The sequence below is a fragment of the Apaloderma vittatum genome, unplaced genomic scaffold (genome assembly GCF_000703405.1).
Source record: "Apaloderma vittatum isolate BGI_N311 unplaced genomic scaffold, ASM70340v1 scaffold25034, whole genome shotgun sequence".
NCBI lineage: Eukaryota > Metazoa > Chordata > Aves > Trogoniformes > Trogonidae > Apaloderma > Apaloderma vittatum.
In genome coordinates this window covers 292-6,177 of record NW_009712485.1, presented here as the reverse complement: position 1 = coordinate 6,177, position 5,886 = coordinate 292, and positions in this window count along the sequence as shown.

Genomic DNA, 5,886 nt, shown 5'->3' with positions numbered 1-5,886 from the left:
CCCAGCCCCAGAGAAGGTGCCTCTGGCATGAGGATCCCGCTCCCGGCACTGGGGACGACTCCCTGCTCGCAGCGAGCCCTGCCTGCCAGCGATCCTGACCCAGGAGGCCCAGCAGGGAAGGAAATATCTGTTTGCCAGCCACATACCATGGTTTTCCCAGAAAAAGTTTAGCTCTCCTTTGCAGAGGGGCCAGCAAGGCTGCCTGGAGGGCACAGCCGCAGCCCCTGGGTACAGCTGGGGAGAGCTGGCATGAAGGAGAGGGTTTTTGGGGACAGCGGGAGGGTTCTGCCCTGCGGTGCTTGTGCAGCGCGTGACGGCATCGGTGCGTGCAGACTCAGCCAACAGCCCCAATTTTTTTTTTTCTGCTCACAAGCCCTGAGCAGCCTGTCCCGGGGACCCTGGCTCTGGCACACAGGACAGGAGGGTGCTGACCTGATGGGGAAGACAAGAAGAGCTCCGGGGGCCAAAACAAACCAAGGCAGGGCTGGCACTGCCACACTCTGCAAACCCATACCCAGAGACAAGTGCCCCATCGAGCACCAGAGAGGGGCAGGAGGTGGCACTGGCCCTCTGCCACTCCTGCAAGTGACTGAGCCTGCAAAGGCATCTCGCTCCCGTGGACAGAACAGCAGGTCTCTGTGCAGCTCTGATGCGAAGCGAGCACCTGGAGAGCAATTTCAGGCTCTCCAGTAATTTCACATGCAGATACACAAGCACCTAATTTCCATACAAAAAGCTCCTTTTAACTTCAGTCCCTTTCAGGACAAAGGAAATTATTCCTAAGGGCCTGGCTGGAAGCAAAGCAGCAGAGCTCTCACAGGACCCATGCCTGAAACTTGCCTCTCCGGCCCACCGAGCAGCTCAGGGCAGTGGGAAGGCACAAAGAGCTTCCAGCTCCTCTCCAGAGCACCAAAGGAGGCTGTTTCCCCGTGTTTCCTACCACATCTCGTTGGGAGAGCACCCAGCCCACTTGCAGAAGGTTCAAGTGTACAGGGTGAGCTGAGCAGCTGACATGGAGCACACGCTACAGGCACAGCAGGCAATCCTGCCTGCCCCCTGGGCGCTGTGCGCCCTGTTCCTACCCTCATAAGGGGACCTGGTGTCCTTCCCTGCAAGCCAAGACAGCTTTCAGAGGTGGGGAAATGGACAATATAAAGTAAAAAGAATCAAAGATCAGCAGGCTCCTACAAATCAGGGAGGCAAAAATACCAACTGCCAGCTCATGACAGTTCTCTGCAGCCTCAGCAGCAGCACAGACCTCTCTGCTGGCTCGCTGCTGCCAAGAGATCGACCCTCTCCTGGCAGCAGTCCCATAAACATCACCCAGCTAAAAGCAGCGGTGGAGAAATCCTACCATGCCTGCAGTGGTGAAACAAGTTTAACGGGCTCCACCCTCCCCGCACCGTCCCACCATGGGCCATCTTGTGAAATGGGCTCGGGGGCAGAGCCGGGCTCAAGAGCAGGCGGGCACAGGGACGGCGCTGTTCCAGAGACCTGGCTTCCAGCAGGGCTGGCACCGTCATCCTCACCTGGGCACCTCCTCCTGCCACACACAACAGCCCCTTCACCACCCATCCGCTGCCCCACCCTTGGGGAAAACCACCACGGGGGCTGCTCTGTGAGGTCTTACGTGGTGCTGCTTCCCCCAAACCAGACTTCTAGAAGACGAACCACATTTTGACTAGAAGAGAAAAAAACGTGTCCTACAACAGGTCAGCCCGTCTCAGAGGGCATCCATCCCCTACCCTGGGGTGAGGGCCCTTGGACAGTCTCCTATCTGATGGGGGCAAGGCCAGTGAGGGGCCCGGGCATTCAGCACGTCCATCAGTAAATACACACGTGGCCGCTGTCGTCAAGGTAGCGTGCTACGGCCAGGCTGGCAAAGCTCTGACCCCTCAATACACAGAACGACAAACATGAAGCGCACCTCTCCGTACCCTGTGCCATCGGGCGGGTAAACAGCCCCATGCAAACAGCACTGCAGATAATGCTGTGCATGGGATGGAGCACTTTGTCCCTCATGTTACTGGAACTGTCCTGTTTCAACAGGATGTCCTTTCACAACCTGCTCATTCATCGCCTCTTTGCAACTACTTCTCAATGGGCCAATACTGCAATAAAACATTATAATATTTTAAACTTCCTGGCTATGAGTATGACAGCAGAAGCCATTTCCCTTTGCTCAGAGTCACAGCATCACTTGCCTTCAGTGCCAAGTCCACCTTTGGGGACTGCCAAGTCCCCCATCCCAGCTCAACTCACCTTTTCCCCACTGCCCTGTGCACCCCAAGGCTCTGCTGCCGTGAGCTGGCTCCCCACCAACCCACCACGCCGCTCCAGGCACCTCCATTTTATGTGTCCAAACATCTTTCTAAGACAGGCAATGGGGAGTCAACCCTGGAGCCCAGCGCTGCTGCACACCTGTAGCTGGATGAAGGAGCCACTGCCAGGACTGAGGCTTCCCCAGGGACAGGCTCTGGTCCCTTGGCCACCAACACGAGGGAACAACTGCTGTACGAGGCAGTGGAGCACAGGGAGAGAGAAGAGACAGCAGAAAACCAACGCCTTCCATCAGAATGTGATCTGAGGAGTCAGTGCACAAGCACAAGGTCAGCACTGCCCAGGCAGGGGCAGGGAGGCTGCGCTGGCATTGGCATGCACTGCACAAGGCCGTCAGAGACGAGATACTGCAACATCCCTGAGCTGTCAGCTCACGGTGCTCATCGCCTCTGGGAAAATGGATGGCTCCTTCCAATCATTTACGTCAACTCAGAGAAAACAGTCGCCTGCAGAATGCCAAGCAGAGCATCAGGCATGTGAAAATCCCAGAAACTCACATTGCAAAGCCCAGGGTTAACCTCAGCTCACACAGAACTCATTCAGACCGAGGGAGCCGGGCACTCCGATGTGGTTTTCCAGTCCTGGGGCAAACAGCCTCCTCCCATCAGAAGCCTCGGGGCTGCTCTAGGTTTCTGCAGCAGCTGCAGTCCATGAGGCCTCACGGGCCAGCAAGGACACACTCAAGGCCAGCGTGCTCCTTCTGTCCTGCTCCTTAAAGAGATGACAGCAAGAGGAGACAAGCGCAGGGGAAACCACAGCCAGGAGTGATGTATCAAGGGCCAGCAGACCTGGTTAGACTAGTTCCCTCCCCGCCCACCAATCTCCCCCTTGGCCACAGCCCATAACCCAGCTGAGGAGGGGGTGGCATCGAGGAGGGAACATGCCCTACTCTGCTGTGAGCACAAGCCATCTGTCTCAGAGCCAAGGAGCGCAACAGACTATGGCCATTCCCAGCAGCACAAACTCCCTCCCAGGAGGTCAATGGCCCTGGAAGCCCAGGTGGCCTTGGGACTTTTGGGAAAGGAGTCCTGCTCTGCAAAAAGCAAGTCTCAGCTTTCACGTCCAACCCCTGGCTCCTCTGTAGGTACAGCATTTCCTAAGAAAGATCCTATCAAAAGGTTAACAAAGAGGAGGAAAGTGAAGCTCTAATTACTGCTTTGTTTCTCAGGTGATGCTGAACTTGTGCGTCATGCCCTGCCCTGCAGGCCCTTCCCCTTCTCCCCTAGCCCAGCGCTCCTCCTGAGACCTGGGACATTGGTGCACGTCACTGCTACTGCCCAGTGGTACTCAAATGTTTGTAGCAAACACCAGAGCAGCAGCAACAACCACGATGAGCTCTTCCCAAACCAAGCACCACGTCGGGCAGCACCCAGGCGCCCTGCCTCGCTGACCGGGCAGGATTAGGTGTAGGCAGGAACAGCAACTGTGCAGCAGCCCCCGGGCAAGCAGAGGTACCACGTGAAGAGCAAGGCTCTGTGGGAGGGAGCAGACCCCAGGCTTCAAAGCTGTCTAAAAACAGAGTAAGACTGTACTTAACTCTGGGCAGGGCAGGCAAAGCCTTTCATCAAATGGCCGCTGCTAACCAGGAGCAAAATTCTCAGGAGGAGGGCAGGGGTTTGCCTGCAAAACGACAAGGACCATTTGTGCCAGGCTCTAAATAGTCCACCACAGGTCAGCTTGAGCTAACCAACAGCACCGCAGTGCCTGGAAACCCAGCACAGACCCCTCTGGGGAAACATAGGGGTGACAGCCTCTGCCAGCAATGCAGCCAGTGCTCCCCTCTCACCCCTTGTTGCCTTTATTTCAGGGTTCTCGCCCGGCGCAGCGTGGTCCCATGCGGGAAGCTGCGCAGAGAAGTGGCAGCACCCAGTGCTGTGGGAGGCTGGTGGGAGAGACGGGAGCCTGGCAGGCTAAAGCATTTATTTGGAACAAGCTTTGTGTGGTCACAGAAAGGTGAAGTGCTGCCTTGGCACACAACAACTGCTTGGACAAACCAGAGTCTATCAGCAAATTAATTTTTAACTTTGCATTTGTCTGTTGCGACAACTGAAGGAGAAAAGCTCTTGGCAGCCAGAGCTTCGCTTGTGTCTCTTCAGAAAAGCCACCCCAGCCTGCTGAGGTCTGGGCAGCGAGAGGGAGCTGTGTCTCCCTGGCCGAGGATCTCAATTACACAGAGGGCCTGGGAGCAGAAACACATCTAGGGTGGGATGACGACTGCTTATTTAACTCCACCAGTACAAGGCAGATGAAACACTGCAGGAATTGTCCATCTCAAATGCTTCCAGCTCTCCAGAAGGTTGGTCTTTGGAGCATATACCCATGTTACGCACAGATGTCAGATAAGACACCCCAAGAGATTAGCAAACCCCTTGAAGTCAGCAGAGACAGCCACAAATAGCACTGTATCCCCCCAGCAAGGGGCTGGAGGACCGAGCAGTCTGGGACACAGGGAGTTAACAGCAGCATTCTCCCATCTCTGTAAGCTCTCTAACACAATTAGATGCCACAGAGGCTTGGCTGGACTTCTGCCCATTAACCAATTACTCTGATTTGCTGCATTCAGAGGAGAGGACTAGCATCTCAATAGGGTCCTTCTTCCACCTCTGCAGCCTCATGTGGACCCAGAAGGGTTTTCTCCAAGCAGGAGCATGTGCAGCTTTGTGACCTGACATCTAGCAGAGGCCACAAGCACCACGCTCCCTCCCTTACACCAAAACAGCTTCCAGGCACACCCGCAGCAGCTCTCCTGGCAGGGGGGAGCTGGGCAAGGCTGTTGCATCCCCAGCTGATGATCTCTAATTACGAACTTACACAAAGGCTATGAAAGTCTCCTGATGCACTGGTCCAGGCTGTGACAACCTGACACCCTGCACATGAGCAGTGTGTTGGGGAAGACTGGGAAGGCTTAATGGGGAGCAAACAGCCTGTCTTTCCCATCCTAAGCTTGGATTAAATCCCATGAAGAAATCTCTAAATAAAAGGCCTCAACTACCAATCCACTTGAAAGGGGTGGCAGCACAAGAGACTCCTGAGGAGCACAGAGCTCCGGAGGAGCCTGGCCTCACCAAAGGTGTTACCTGACCGAGAAGGTACCCTCTTGTTCAGCTGCAGCTGCCTCCTCCTCACACCCCAGCCCTTTGGCCTGGGTGAGAGCACAGATCCCTTCAGGTGACGTGACCCCAGGGGGCTCCAGCTCCCTTTGCACACTCCAGCACCCACATCCACTTTCCGCAGCGCTGCCGTCCCCAGCAGATCTCTGGAGCTGCACACGGAGAGGCCAAGTGCCAAGGCGCAGCCAGTGCCGGCGGGCAGAGCTGGAGCGGCAAGGGCTCAGCTTCTTGCACCCAGAGCCGTGCTTCTCTTGTGTCGCTGCTACCAGAAACTGGAACTCTGCCCTTGGAGGGGGGCAGAGAGTTGGACAGATGAACAAAGGCACGAGTAGGAGGAAGAACTGGCTGGAAAACACAAAAGCTCTAAACATGTCAATCATGTTGAGACCGCGATGGCTCATTTCAAAGGGAAGACACTAATTTCCACTCTGGGAAT